General features: G+C 36.9%; 1 pseudogene; it reads left to right on the top strand.

Moving 5' to 3' along the window:
- Window positions 1-13,942: 13,942 nt before the first annotated feature.
- Window positions 13,943-15,466, top strand: LOC130840085 (voltage-dependent anion-selective channel protein 1-like; annotated as a pseudogene).
- Window positions 15,467-15,703: the final 237 nt, after the last annotated feature.

The raw sequence follows: 15,703 nt of genomic DNA, 5'->3' as shown, positions 1-15,703 counted from the left end.
CAGATTTTGAGGTTTGTTTTAAATAAAAATTTAGTTTATGCTAAATAATACACACTCTGTTCTTAAATTAGGACTGGCTTATTGGTATCTTTGGCAAAATGCATTTTTTTCTTTTTTGGTATACCAAATATCACTAGTTAATATATATTCTCTTACACAAGCCCATAAGTGTGTATTCCTTCCTAAGACCCATGGTCATCTACAATGCTTACCATCAAGTGGAAGATTTTCTATCAGATCTTCTTGTTCCTTTTCTGTGAGTTCAATCCCCAGGTTTTCCAGAACATTGTCTAGGTTATTGACTTTAACCATTCCTCCTTAGGAAGCAAACACGAAAGAATCATGAAAAAAAAATAACGATTTCAAAAGATTAATATATATATATATAAATTTTTATCTTATGTGCATTTTAGTATGATAAAAATAACACTTATCTAAATGTTCAACTTATTTGTATTAGTTAATGGGCACATAAGGTTAGCTCAGCAGATCACCTAAAATGATGCCAAAAACAACTTAGATAAAAATGTTCTGAGGTTGCAGCACTACTTGGGGGGAAAGGGTTATGACTGTGTGTTTAAAGTTATTATTTGTAGTATTATGTAATAACCATCTGTTAAAAGAGGGGTCAAAGGAATACCAAAATGGTAGAACTGTCCTCATGGGAACCATGGGAGTATAGTGTACAAATCTGTTGCCAAAACAAAGTCAAGGCGGCATCAGCTGAGAGTGCTAGTTTGAGCTTTAGATCACCAATGTACTGCTACTGCAACATCTACAAAGTGTACTAAAGGTTATAAAAGTGGGTTCGATTTCTCTAAGAGGGAAGAGGGTCATGGACAGCACCTTCACCACAAAGCCCTGCAAGGAATGTTGCTGACGGCCATTCTTCCAAGGGTCTGGAATGTCAAGAGGCCAACGGTCACTTGCAAGAGACTTTGCTCATCAAAATTTTATTTTTCATTTTGTGGCATTTAACTTAATTTCATGGGACATAATGAAAAGAATATGAATCCTTCTTCACTATTAAGTTTAGAACGTCTTGGCTCTTCAATGGCGTACATTTACGCGGGCCCGTTCACTCTCTCTGTTGCCTCCTCACCCACCCTCCTCAATAATCCTCAGCAGTATGTTGTCTCTTGGAAGATTCATTTGATCAGAAAACATTAAGTTGTATCCTCCTCTCATTACCTAAACTCCTATAGTGATAGTCCTAAAACTGAGGCTGAGAGGCCAGTAAGTTGGGAAGCCATGGGATTTGTGGTACATCTTCCTAGAGGGTTGATTTTACTCAAATATTTAAGGAAATGTAATGAAAGTGGTAAATAATTTAGAGCACTATTTTTGGACATACAATAAACTGCGTATATTTAAAGCGTACAATTTGATATTTTTTCTTATTAGTAATGTATGTATCTCATCAAATATTAAGCAGCAAAATCTGTAACCTTTCCTCTTTCCCTTCTTATTCCCTTTTCGTCTCTTGTTCTAAAGACTGATAGGAGGAGGAAGACGTAAAAAAGCATGGTACCTCGTCCATGATACCATGCTTCTTTTCCACATTAAAAAAGTTAACTGGCCTTTGGGAAAGAATATATTATAGAAAATAGCTTGATTCATGCAATAAGATTATATCAAAAATCACTCCAAAATCCTTTGTATTATAGATTGTTGCTGGGTAAATTCTCAGAAAAATTGTCTAATGTTCTCCACATTATTGGCTGTATAAATTAGATTTCAAATGATTCTTTGGGGGTGCTACTAGAAATATTCAAGATAGAATGAACATGGGTGATTATATCAAAGTACTGTGTAATGAATTAAGGAATCTAAATACAGTACTGTAGACATGATTGAAAACCTAGTGGTACAGATGTGTGTGTGTGTGGATATTTAGCAGACTTTTCTGCTAATCATGCTCTTAAATGCCTTTTAGAGACTTCACACCATCCAACAATCTGTTCTGATACACCATTCGAGCAGCTATATAAAAAAAGGCACAATTTATATCTGAAGAAAAGAACACAGACAGCCACACTGTCTGGCAGTGTCTGGCAGTATTGAACAACTGGATAATTCCAGTAAGAGATTTTTTTATTCTTTCCCTGAGAAATCTGTCCTATCTTCCCATCAAATAAAAATTATTTTAGGAAAAAGAAAAGCGTCTTGGTGACAAAAATGTATACAGTGTTTAGCACCTGCAAAAACTGCTAGGAAGACTCCACTATGCAGAAAATAGGCACGACTCCTTTGTGTTCCCTTTCCTTCTCATTCCTCTTCCTCTCACTAGTCTCTCACTCCCCTTGGCTTCCTTCCTTTTTCCTTCATATCATCTCCGTAGCCAGAATGGGTAACATCATTACAATCGCATCAGCTCTGAAGGCAGTTTATGGTTGAAGAGTTTGGTGACACCCACATTAAGTCAAAGAATTTATCTTTTCCTAATCATTTTCAGCACTTTTTAGAAGAAATACAAAGAGAGCATTTTAGAATTGCTTACATGAACCCTCAAAACCCAGCTCCCTGCAAAGGCTCTAATGGCATTTATACAGCTCCCCATCTGTTGGTATTGCTTGCTGCAGCCTCACAAGTTCTCTTTCAGTGAGCTTGATTCCCATGCATCCCAGAACTTTTAGCAGATCATTGGCATCAATTTTTTTCCCTTTCAAAAGACAGGACCATTAGTGTTTGAAAGTTTGGGGGAGCATCTAATTATTCCAAGTACTGAAAAAACTGTTACCTGTGCGGTATCGTCTTCAACTTGAAGTAGTAAATGGGATAGTGAAACACGTACAACTACACAGAATTACAGGGGAACAAGTAACAGAAGACAGTCCCTTAATGTCATAAAAGAAATACTCTCTTAGTGATGGATTTGTGTGCATCTGTGCAGCAGAGCAGTAAGTTTTCTTGTAAGATTATCCAGAAAATTGGAAAAATGCAAATTTATAATTCTGGCATGGGAAATTAGTATTGCAAGGGAGATTCTAAATTGTGTGATTATTCTCTTCACAATGGCACTAATATTTTGATTCCTTTCTTTTCTTTTTCCTTTTCCCCTCCTTCCCCCCCCCCCCCCACTTTTTCTTGAATTACGGGGTTTTTTTTCTTCAGATCTTTATTAGGGCATAATTGCTTTACAATGTTGTGCCACTTTCTGCTGTACAACAAAGTGAATCAGCTGTATGTATACATATATCCTCATATCCTCTCCCTCTTGAGCCTCCCTCCCATTCTTCCTATCCCACCGCTCTAGCTCATCACCCAGCATTGAGTAGATCTCCCTGTGCTATACAGCAGCTTCCCACTAGCCTTCTATTTTACATTTGGTAGTGTATATATGTCAGTGCTACTCTCTCACTTCATCCCAGCTTCCCCTTCCCTCCCAGCATTCTCAAGTCCTTTCTCTATGTCTGTGTCTTTATTCTCGCCCTGATACTAGGTTCATCAGGACTGTTTTTTTAACTCCATATATATGAGTTAGCATACAATATTTGTTTTTCTCTTTCTGACTTACTTCACTTTGTATAACAAACTCTAGGTCCATCCACCTCACTACAAATAACTCAATTCTGTTCCCTTTTGAGGATGAATAATATTCCATTGTATATATGTGTCACATCTTCTTTATCCATTCATCTGTTGATAGACATTTAGGTTGCTTCCATGTTCTGTGGAATGAACATTGTGGTACATGTATCGTTTTGAATTATGGTTTTCTCAGAGTATATGCCCAGTAGTGGGATTGCTGGGTCATATGGTAATTCCATTTTTAGTTTTTCAAGGAACCTCCATACTGTTCTCCACAGCAGCTGTATCAATTTACAATCCCACCAACAGTGCAGGAGGGTTCCCTTTTCTCCACACCCTCTCCAGCATTTTTTGTTGTTTTTAGATTTTTCTTGATGATGGCCATTCTGACCGGTGTGAGGTGATACCTCATTGTGGCTTTGACCTGCATTTCTCTAATAATTAGTGATGTTGAGCATTTTTCATGTGCCTCTTGGCCATCTGTATGTCTTCTTTGGAGAAATGTCTATTCAGATCTTCTGCCCATTTCTGGATTGGGTTGTTTGTTTTTTTTTGATATTGAGCTGCATGAGCTGCTTGTATATGTTGAGGATTAATGCTGATTCCCTTCTTATTAAAGCTCTAGCTTGCTATTTGCTATGCCTATCAAGTAATGGGGTATTTGAATTTTTTCAAGCAAATCGTATTACTGATTTATTAAAAATATTTCCTCCAAATTGCTTACCAAAATACAGAATTTTAATTGTATTGTTAAAGCTAGATAAGAGGTAAGATCAAATAAGAGTATAAGAGGAGGGTCTTCCCTGGTGGCACAGTGGTTAAAAATCCTCCTGCCAATGCAGGGGACACGGGTTCGAGCCCTGGTCCAGGAAGATGTCACAGAGCAACTAAGCCCATGTGCCACAACTACTGAGACTGTGCTTTAGAGCCTGTGTGCCACAACTACTGAGCCCACATGCCTCAATTACTGAAGCCCACGTGCTCTAGGTCCCATGTTCTGCAACAAGAAGCCACCGCAATGAGAACCCTGTGCACTGCAATGAAGAGTAGCCCCCAGTCGCCACAACTAGAGAAAGCCCATATGCAGCAATGAAGACCCAACACAACTAAAAATAAATAAATAAATAAATAAATTTTTTTAAAAGAATTTTCTGAGAAGCCAGCAAAGCCTACCTTAAAAACAAACAAACAAACAAAAAAAACAAAAACAAAAAACAAAAAAAACACTATAAGAGGAAATACTTGACAAAAAAGTAACATGAGACAAAATGTGCCAATTTGGGTAAATTGAAAAGACATTTAATAATTTAATATAGTTTTATAGTAAGTTGCTACTCAATAATAGCTTTCAATAAATCCATTAACTTTTTCATTTCAACCTTCTGATCAACTTTTAAGGAGACATGTAAGTCAAACATAGATATAAAATTCAAAATAAAAAAGAAATAAAATGATTTATTCTTGCTACAGTTTTATCCTACATATTTATTGCTATCATGAGGCAGAAGTTCTAGAATATTATGACTAGAGCTTTGATTCATTGTGCAATAGGAAATTAAATCTCCAACAGTCAAGCCTGAGATACAGAATTCTCTTTTCCCAGCAGGTGGTTGGTTTCATGGCACCTATTTCTTAGAAAACTCTCTCCTGTTTTCATCAAGCACAAGGAACATGATTTACAACTTGCATGTACTACATATTAAAGTTTCACCTTGAATTTTAGAAATTATATCCTATAAAAGGAGTTGATACTTAGAAGTTCTGGACTTTGCCCAGTTTCTTAATCCTTTGTTCTGCATAAAGTAAACTAGCATATTTTGTAAAGGAGAAGCTCAACAGCTGTATTTGTAAAAATCAATTTAAAATATACATTAAAATGAAAGCATGTTACAGAGGTAGAATTAACTCAGAAATTGGGGATATTATACAAGCTCCGATGTATTTCTTTCTTAGGTAAAAAAAAAAGTTCTCTTGAATAAATATTATTTATTTTTGCATAATTGTGGGTGAAAAACATTTAGACAGAAATTTCATGTTATTGAGAAACTAAAGAACAATATCAGAGATCATAGTTTAAAAACATTCCCAATAATTTAATGGTTTTTACTGATCACTTGTGAATAACAGAAAGTGGCCAGAAGGAAGTATGAACTGTCCACAGTGTTACTCAATTTAGGCTGAGACGAATTTTTTTTCTCCTCTATCTAAAAACTCAAGTAGGCCATTATTAACTCTTTAGCAGATTTATTGAACGGTTGTGAATATTTTTCACATACTATGGTGAAGCTTAAAATGTACAGTCGCATGTTTCTTAGCATATACACAGAGACCTGAGCTACCATCCCAACAATTTAACACTAAAACATTTTTATCACCCCAAACCATTAACCTAGTCACCATCCCCCTCCACCATCCCCAGTCCCAGGGAATATTGTCTATTCTCTGTCTCTATAGGTTTGCCAAATCTGGACATCTCACGTAGACTGAATTATACAATATGTGGTGTTTTGTGATTGGCTTCTTTCACTTAGAATAATATTTTCATTGATCCAAAGCACTTCAGCCCTAATTCAGTTTTAACTGTATTTCAGAGTTTATTTCTAGATCATAAAGGGGTAAACCTAAGAATACAGTTCTTGGATCATGGCGTCTGGTTTAGGAATGTGAGATTTTATGCTAATAGGGAAATAGGGAAGCATTTCATACATAATGACCTGCATGTTTGATGACCCATGACTCTGAGAAATGGAGTGAGCATTATCATACAGCTAAGAAATACGTCCCTCACGTCAATACTCTCCCACCTTTGATTTACTCTTTTCTCTATTTTATGCATTAACCTATTTCCAGACTGTTTTCATGCAACTTTGCCCCCAATTGCTTTTCTTTTCCCTCACTTTTTATAATCCTAATAACAGTCCTGTCTACACTTTCATGATTCCTGTAGATCCAAAATTAAAGGAGTTGCTGACATATGTTAATAAAATGATGAAAGAGAATATCTTATTTTCTTTTTGAGTTTGTTTCTAAGCTTTTATAAATGTCTTCTTAATGGCAAGTAAACTTTTTCTCAGAACTGATTTTACAGGCACTCACATCTCGGGTTATCTTCAACAGTGCAAAAAATGTAAATGCTCACCATCAACAGGCAGGTTCTTTATCAAGTCTTTACTTTCCGATTTTGTAAGTTTCATTCCCATGTTTTGCAAAACCGTGTCCAGTTTATGGACATCAACGATCCCTCCTTGGGAAAAAGAGAGGAATATAAGCAAAACTGAATCAACTCAGAATGTGACAAAAGCAATGAATTACTGTGTGTTATAGATACTGGCTCACAATGAAGTACGTTTAGTTGTACAGAGTGTCAGTAATGAAAAGTGGAATTAGAATTTCTTGCCTTGAGCTTTTTTGGAGGGAATAGTTTATATAATTAGCTTTTAAATATTATGGCATAACTTCTAGACCATTTACAGGAATGGAGAAAACAAAAGTCACATACTGCTGCCAACAGGAAGATGCTATTCTTGTTTCCTGAACTAACCAGATGGTCTCTTGTGACATTATGATTTATGATAAGAAATATATGTTTGGTCTTCATCCCTGCTCCTGGCACACGACTCCTAAAACTCTTGTAATTTCCTAAGTGATAAAAGTGATGGGAGCATCTTCTGTTATAATATTTGGTCTTTTGTCCTCAGTTCCTAAAATAGTTTCAGATCAATAAAGGTGAAAGGAATGTCTTTTATTATTCTTAGAAAGCCCCTTCCAACCACACCTGAGTTTATGTTAATTAGGTCATTTCTGGAAAGCCCCCAGATAACCACGGTAAAGGGGGGCTGGTTGCCAGGGGAACAAACCATATGATTGGAACTTCAGCCCTATTCTCAAATCTCTGAGGAGAGAAGAGGCATTGGAGGTTGAGTTAATCACCAGCAGCCAAGGACTTCATCAATAATGCCACACAACGAAGCCTCCATAAAAAATCCAGCTGGAGGAGTTTGGAGAGCTTCCAGGTTGGAGAACACATGGAGGTGCCTGGAGGGCAGAGAGGGCATAGAAGCTCTGTGCCCCATTTCATATACCTTGCCCTGTGCATCGCTTTCATCTGGCTATTCCGCAGTTGTATCCTTTCATAATATTCTGGAAATTTAGCACATAAACTGCTATCCTGAGTTCTATGAGGCATTCTAGCAAATTATAGAACCCAAGGAGAGGGCTGTTGGACCCTCTGATTTACAGCTAGCCGATAAGAAGCACAAGTGACCCCCTAGATTTGCAACTGGCATCTGGAATAGGGGGAGCAGTCTTGTGGGTCTGAGCCCTTAATCTTTGGACTCAAAGGTTACATTGTGTCAGAATTGAACTCAATTGCAGGACACCTGGTTGGTGTCTACAGAGAACTGGAGAACTGCTTAGTTGGGAAAAACACATATACCTTTGGTGACCAAAAGTGAAGTATTGAGAGTGGAGTCAGAGTTGAGTAGCAAAAGAGTTTTTTTTCCCCCTTTCTCTCTTCTCTAATTTACTGAATGATTTCTAATAATTCCTCTCACATTTTTGTTAAATTATGTACTACAGGGATATAAATTTTTATGATGACATCACTGATGCCTGTGTATCTCACCCAGCTTCTTAAACACATTGGATCTAACAAAAATGTCCTCTGAATCCCTCATCGTCCCATTCTTCTCCCAGCTTCCCGAGGGAGACCTACTGACATATAAAATGTTTATAAATCTCATGCATGTTTTACATGCATGTGTTAAATGGTTTTACAGAACTTTGTTTATACAAAAATCATGTAATGTGAGTTCCCTTTCACTACTTGCATTTTTCTTTCAATTCTTTTTGTTTTTTTACTTTTTAGATTTGTTCATGTTGAAACATGCAGTTCTGCTTCATTCATTCAAACTACTGTTTCTTCTTCTGTTCTGTTCTCCTGTAGATGAACAATTACGTTGTTTCCAATTTTTTTGCCATTACAGTGTTGTAATGTACACTCTTGTATGTCTTCTTGTCAACAAGGATGAGAGTCAGTTATATCCTCAGGAGAAGAATTACCAGAGTGTAACATGCACAGCTTTGAATTCTTATGCTTTTCCCTAATTACTTCTGAAAGCAGTAAATCAATTTATATTCCTTCCAGCAGTGCCTGAAAGTTCCCACTGGGTCATATCCTTTCAACTTTGGTATTGTTTGACTTTTACAATTTTTTGAATCTGATGTGTGAAGTGGTATTTTAGTTGTTTCAACTTAGATTTCCATGATTACCAGTGAGGTGAAGTGCCTTTCATAAGTGATTGGCCTCCCATAAACTTCTTTTGTCAATTGCCTTTCTATTTCCCTACTTCAATACTTTTTGTTTGGATTGTTCATACTGATCTGTGGGAATGTTTCATGTATTCTAGAAATTACTTGCTGGTTGGTTTTACGCATTGTAAATCTTCTGTGACTTTGTGGCTTGATTTTTTTTTACTTTGCATACTGTGTATTTTGTAATGCAGAAATTTTAATTTTTTAATGTAGTACAATTTGTAAGTCTTTTTTTGTGGTTTCCTTATTTTTTCAATAAATATTTTGTAAGAATCAAGTACGTCACAAGCATTGAGAATTCAACAAAGAACAGAATAAAGTGCCTATCTTGTGGAGCTTACATTCCAGGCAAAAGACATTGAAAATACACATAAGTAAACATGTATAAAAGAGAGGGCAAAGAAAATATATTCAAGTTAAAGAGAAGTGTGACTCTGTTCTGAGTGGGGGGTGGGGGCTGCGTTTTAGATGCGTGTTCACCATTGAGGAAGTGATATTTAAAGAGACACCTGAATTTTACAAAGGAGAAATCAATACGTATATCTGAGGGAAGTGAGTTCCTGGAAAAGTAGGCAATGAGAGCAAATGCTCTGAAGTAGAAATGTGGTTGACATGTTCTAGGAAGTAAAGAAGGCAAATGTGGCTGGTTGAAAGAATGGACAACAAAAGCAAATGTAAAAAATGTTATATTAAATGCAAATGGCCTAACGTTTGAATAAAAAGACAAATATTGTATTGATAGAATTAATTTAAAAATATGATCCAACCACACCCTGTCTTTAAGAGACATGCTTTAGATTTAAAAACACAAATAGTTTAAAAGTAAAATGACAAAAAAATGTGCATGCAAACAGTAACCAGAAGAGAGCTGGAGTGGCTATACTAATATCAGGCAAAATCCATTTTAAGACAAAAATTGTTGCTAGAGATAAGAAGAGACATTTTATGATAATACAAGGGTAAATTTAGCAGGAAGAGAGAATTATAAACACTTGCCATCTAACAACAGAGCTCCATAGTAAACAAAACTAAAACTGAAAGAATTGAAAGGAGACAATTCATAGTAATAGTTGAACTCCAATACCTCAATCTCAGTAGCTGATAGAAAAAAACTAGCTGGAAACCAGCAAGAATGTGACTTGAACAACACTATTAACTGATTTGACCTAACAGACATTTATAGAACACTTTACCCAACAAGAAAAGATACACATTCTTTTCAAGTACATATGGAACATTTTCCAGTATATACCACATATTAGACCATATAACTTTTTTAGGATTCGTTAAGTTTCCTATATTTCAGGATCATGTCTTCTAATAATCATGAAATATTATGTCTTCAAATTGTTATTTTCCTTCATTCTATTAGCTCTTTGTACTACTATTGGAAAAAATGTGCAGATCGCTCACTGTAATCCTCATTTCTTCTAATTCCCCTTTTTCTTAGTTTTTATCTTTGTCTCTATACTGCAGTCTCAGTAATTTTTTCAGAGTTTTATTCCAGTTACACACTTTTCTCTTCAACCATGTATAATATGCAATTTAATGAATCTATTTCACTTAAAAGTTCTCTGGCTAGACTTTTCATTTCTAATTCTTTTGGGGCCCTTTTCAAATCAATCTTTCTATTTTAAAATTATTTCCATTCTTGTTTTATGCATTTAATCATTTAAAGCATACTTATTTTATAGAGTATATATAATATTTGTATCATATGAAGTCTTTATATCATTTGAAGTTTTATTTTATTATTTATGACGTGTACTGACATTCACTAAAGATGGATTTTTTTCACATCTGTTGTAATTTTTTAATTTCAAGCTAATTTTTAAAACTCTTCTTAACTATTATAAGGGAGTAAGTTCCTCGAACACGAGGGTTATTATAATCTTGGTACTTTTTGTTAATTTTTTTGGCTTGTGGGTTCATGGGTCTTGTAAGAAGTATAAATGTGAACTAGAACTCATGTGAATATGGTCCCACGATTAGGAATTTTCAAAGAAAACTTTTCCTCCATGGACTCAGAATCTGGAACTATATAGGTAATTTTCCTTTTCACCTTACAAAAAAGATATGAGATATTTTTTCAGCTTACCATTTTGCTAACGGTAAAGCCATTCAATGGTCCTGGTTTCATGTGAATTTCCACTTAAATCTCAAGGTGGAAAAAACAAGTGATTATTTGGTATAGTATATACAGAGACAATCTTTGAAGAAAACATTAATATGGTTTTATACACAGAAATATATGGTGACAAGATTCTAAATTTAGAGAATGCAAAACACATATATTTCAACTCATCTGCTTTTTCATTATACTTATCACTCACCTTTAAGGGTTTTCACACCATCCATCAACCTATTCAGGTACACCTTTCCATCAGTTGTAAGAAAGACACAAATCAGACCACTCCAATGTGAAATTAAGGCATCACCAAAGTCTTAATTTTGGAAAGAAAGACATCATAATTTACACCAGAAAAAGCCTAACTTAATTACAAATAACCAAAAACAAACAAACAAAACCCCCAATAACGAGTAGAGAAAATTCTGAATATGGCTCCCTGGCACCTGAGGGAGTTACTGCTGGTACTCTCCTATGCTGAAACACATGTATCTTAATTCTTTTTGCCTCTCCTTAACTTCTCAATTTTTCCCTTCTAGGATTTTCCTAACCACTTTACTTTCCCAAATATCCCTGCGTAGTCTTAGGATATCTTCTCATAAAAATCAACAGCAAGAACAGGCACTTCCTTTTCCTAATATTGGGTTAGTGACTGAAGGGATACGTGATTCTATAAATAAAATACAGTTGGGATTACCTCGTAAGGTAAAATTGCATGATTCCTTCCAATCCCCCCTCTTTTTTTGATATCAAATGCAAACAGTTATGGAAATTCTCATTTTAAAAAATACAACTCTAAGGTCCTTATAGGCTACATTGTTATTTAAATGCTCACCATCAACTGGCAGATATTTCTCTAGCTCCAAGCATTCTTTATCTGTAAGCTCTCTCCCCATTTTTCCCAGATTATTTGATATCACTGACATTAACTTCTCCTCCTTCAAATGAAAAAGATATGTAAGTAGATAAGAATTTTTAATATGAACTAACATCTCCATAATGTAAAACAAACAAAATCATTTGTCTATTCAGCAGCAGATTCAACAGCTATGAACAAAGTAGCATGAAAATTTTGTATTATCAGCCGTTACGAAAACAAAATTGTTCCCTTAACCCAAAAAAGTTCAGTATCTGTAATTATTAACATAACATAAAGGAATTTGAACAAGATATACATGGCTTGGGGGATCCCGAGTTATAGACAGCTGACCCAAATTCAGTATTTCTGTTAGTCCGTTAATCATGAGTATTGTAATTTTAGTTTTACTTTATCACTTAATATATTAATCCAGTGTAATGCGCATTTGCTTTTGAGAACACTGAATTCTATTATAGAAGTTAAGTACATTAGTTTCAAGTTTGTAGTTTGTAAAACATAGGTTAAATCTCTTAAGATGTTTTCAGTATAGATGCGTACTTTTTAAGTACAGGATGTATATGTTGGATAGAAAGGGATGAAAGGACTGAGCAATACCTAATATTCATGAGGCATTAAATATACATGAAGAACCTGTTCACTAACTATACCTGTTATACTAAATATGTAAGAAGTTCTAAATACTTATGACACATGAAAATTGCTTGAGCCACCCACTCCCAAGTCTTGACAACCTCTTCAAAAACTGGTTTGGCGTGGGAAGCTCTTGGCTTAAATATTTGCTTAGAACTCTATTAATGCTATAAGCTGTATTATTTGTATTTTGCCTGTTTCACAAGATTATTGTTTCTTGTATTACCAAATGTGTGACTGAACCACCGACAAAAATAATGATGACTAGGTGACTTGAAGCAGTTGATCAGATATATAGTTCTATACGTGATCAATGATTCTAATAGTGTTTTTCTAGACATGGGGAGATACAACAAGAGGGAATTTTTCCCTGGACCATAACAGATTAGGAATACAGGTGGTCCAGAGAACTCTGACTTCTGTTGAAAAGACAAATGTGTTATTACTGGGCTAGTAATAACACATTGAGTGGCCTATCAGAAAAATCTTTGCCAGACCTAGGAATGAGCCTTCCTAGAACCGTGGGATGAAATGGTCACGAAACGCCTCCCAAAGCAGGGTCAAATTTATGACCATGAAGGCGCCCTGTCAACCATAAACTGGCACTTGCCCTGGGCTCTTGCCATCTGCCTCTACAAGGATCAAATTACACTGTGCTGCTGCAGCTGCTGACTTTCAACATCCCCTGAAGGGAACTCAGGGTGGAGACCAGGAATGAAGCGCTCTGTGCTTTTGGAAAATGGGTGCATGGAACAGGTCTTCAGATAGGTGTTTTCAGGAGCTGATTTTATGAGCCCAACCCTTGCATCGCCTCATTTCTAGAAAAGCACTAAATTCCTACATGGTGACGTCTGCTCCTCGTGACTAGCAGAAACCCCCTACAAAAATATGTGTTTGACTGAATGTACTCCTCCTTCACCAAGATCACATATAAACTAATCTCCCCCCCTGCCTCTTTGGAACAGTTTCTCAGAGCTATCGGGGATTCTGTCTCGCGGGCTACAGTCCTCATTTTGTCCCAAATAAAACTTAACTCATAACTCACACACACACACACAAGTTGCTTGAGCCACTAAAAAAGGCGCTACATATTTAGGATATAGTAAATATGCATGAGACTCATTACTCAAATGACTTTAATTTGGCCACACATTGGTGACACCCATTTAGGCCTCATGTGTTCTCTGCCCCCAAAACACAAAACCAATGGCTCTTCATCAGCCATACTGGCAAGGTACAACATTAGTTAGATGTGCGTGTCCCTGTGTCTCTCTGAAAGAACAAGTTTGCGTCATTGGTTAGAGCTCTTTCTGTCTGTGGGCCCATGCTTGAACCTCAACTCTGATTGTGTAATTACAGCAGCAGCAGGGGTAACTCATGCAGCAGAGAGAGACACAAAACTTACTCTGGCCCCTGCCGTAGCAGCTGCAGAGCCCACTGCCGCCGCTTCTGAGCAGAAGATGTCTGTGCCTCCCACGTATGCGGATCTCGGCAAATCTGCCAGGGCTATGGATTTGCCTTAATAAAACTTGATTTGAAAACAAAACCTGAGAATGGACTGGAATTTACAAGCTCAGGTTCAGCCAACACCGAGACCACCAAAGTGACGGGCAGTCTGGAAACCAAGTACAGATGGACCGAATACGGTCTGACGTTTACAGAGAAAAGGAACACTGACAACACACTAGGCACGGAGATTACTGTGGAAGATCGGCTTGCACGTGGCCCAGAGCTGACCCTCGATTCATCCTTCTCACCAAACACTGGGAAAAAAAATGCTAAAATCAAGACAGGGTACAAGTGGGAACATATCAACCTGGGCTGTGACGTGGATTTCGACATTGCCGGGCCTTCCATCCGGGGTGCTCTGGTGCTGGGTTATGAGGGCTGGCTGGCTGGCTACCAGATGACCTTTGAGACCGCAAAGTCTCAAGTGACCCAGAGCAACTTTGCTGTTGGCTACAAGACCGATGAGTTCCAGCTTCACACTAATGTAAATGATGGGACAGAGTTTGGCGGCTCCATTTATGAGAAGGTGAACAAGAAGTTGGAGACTGCTGTTAATCTGGCCTGGACAGCAGGAAATAGTAACACTCGCTTCAGAATAGCAGCCAAGTACCAGATCGACCCTGACGCCTGCTTCTCGGCTAAAGCGAACAACTCCAGCCTGATAGGGTTAGGATATACTCAGACCCGAAAGCCAGGTATTAAACTGACACTGTCAGCTCTGCTGGATGGCAAGAATATCAATGCTGGTGGTCACAAGCTTGGTCTAGGACTGGAGTTTCAAGCATAAATGAATACTGTACAGTCATTTAATTTTAAACTATTTTGCAGCATAGCTACCTTCAGAACTTAGGGTACCTTTTAATGTTGTATGTCTGGGATGCAAGTATTGCTAAATATTATGTTAGACTTCCAGGTTAAAGATGATTCAGCTTTTCAGAGATAGCTTAAAGATGATTCAGCTTTTCAGAGGTACAGAAGAAACCCGATTTCAAAAGAGGTTCTTTCAGCTCTAGACTTGAGGGGGAGTTTGCTGGCCCCTCTAGAGATGTCAGGTTTCTTTGTTACTAGAAATGGCTGCAAGTGGAAGCTGATAATTTGCTGGCACTTTGTAATTTGTAAATTCATATTGAGGAAATGAATGAAATTGTGACTTCTTGAGAATTGAACCTTGGTTTCCTACCCTAACTGAGGAGAGGCTCTTTGTTTGAAGGTGTGTACAAACTCATCTGAAAGGGACTTTTTTTAGGCAGGGACTTTTTTCATCCCAATCCATCACCTCTTTTACACCAAAAGTAGTCTGCAGGGCGTGGTAGCTATTTCTTTTGTGCCATTTTGGGCTGGAGAAGGTGGATGTGATGAAGCCAATAATTCAGAACTTAATTCCCTCTCATGTGGCTTTTTACCCTTGCACCAGAGTATGAAATAGCTTCTAAGAGCTCCAGCTGCAACCTGGGAAGAGTCTCTGTGACTGTAATCACATGGTGACAACACTCAGAATCTAAACTGAACTTCTGGTGTATTCTCGCCACTTGGTTTATTTTTTAGCAGTTTAATGGATACATTTTAGAGTCTTCCATTTTGTGTGGAATTGGATCCTCCCCTTCAAATGCTGTAATTAACATCACTTAAAAGAAAACTTGAATAAAATACTGAAACCTTAAAAAAAAAAAAAAACTTACTATGCACATTATGTACCCCAAATTCAGGTAGTG

The sequence above is a fragment of the Hippopotamus amphibius genome, chromosome 17 (genome assembly GCF_030028045.1).
Source record: "Hippopotamus amphibius kiboko isolate mHipAmp2 chromosome 17, mHipAmp2.hap2, whole genome shotgun sequence".
In the NCBI taxonomy this organism is placed as follows: Eukaryota; Metazoa; Chordata; class Mammalia; order Artiodactyla; family Hippopotamidae; genus Hippopotamus; species Hippopotamus amphibius.
The sequence above is the reverse complement of the archived record's forward strand: the minus strand, read 5'-3'. Positions and strand labels throughout refer to the sequence as shown.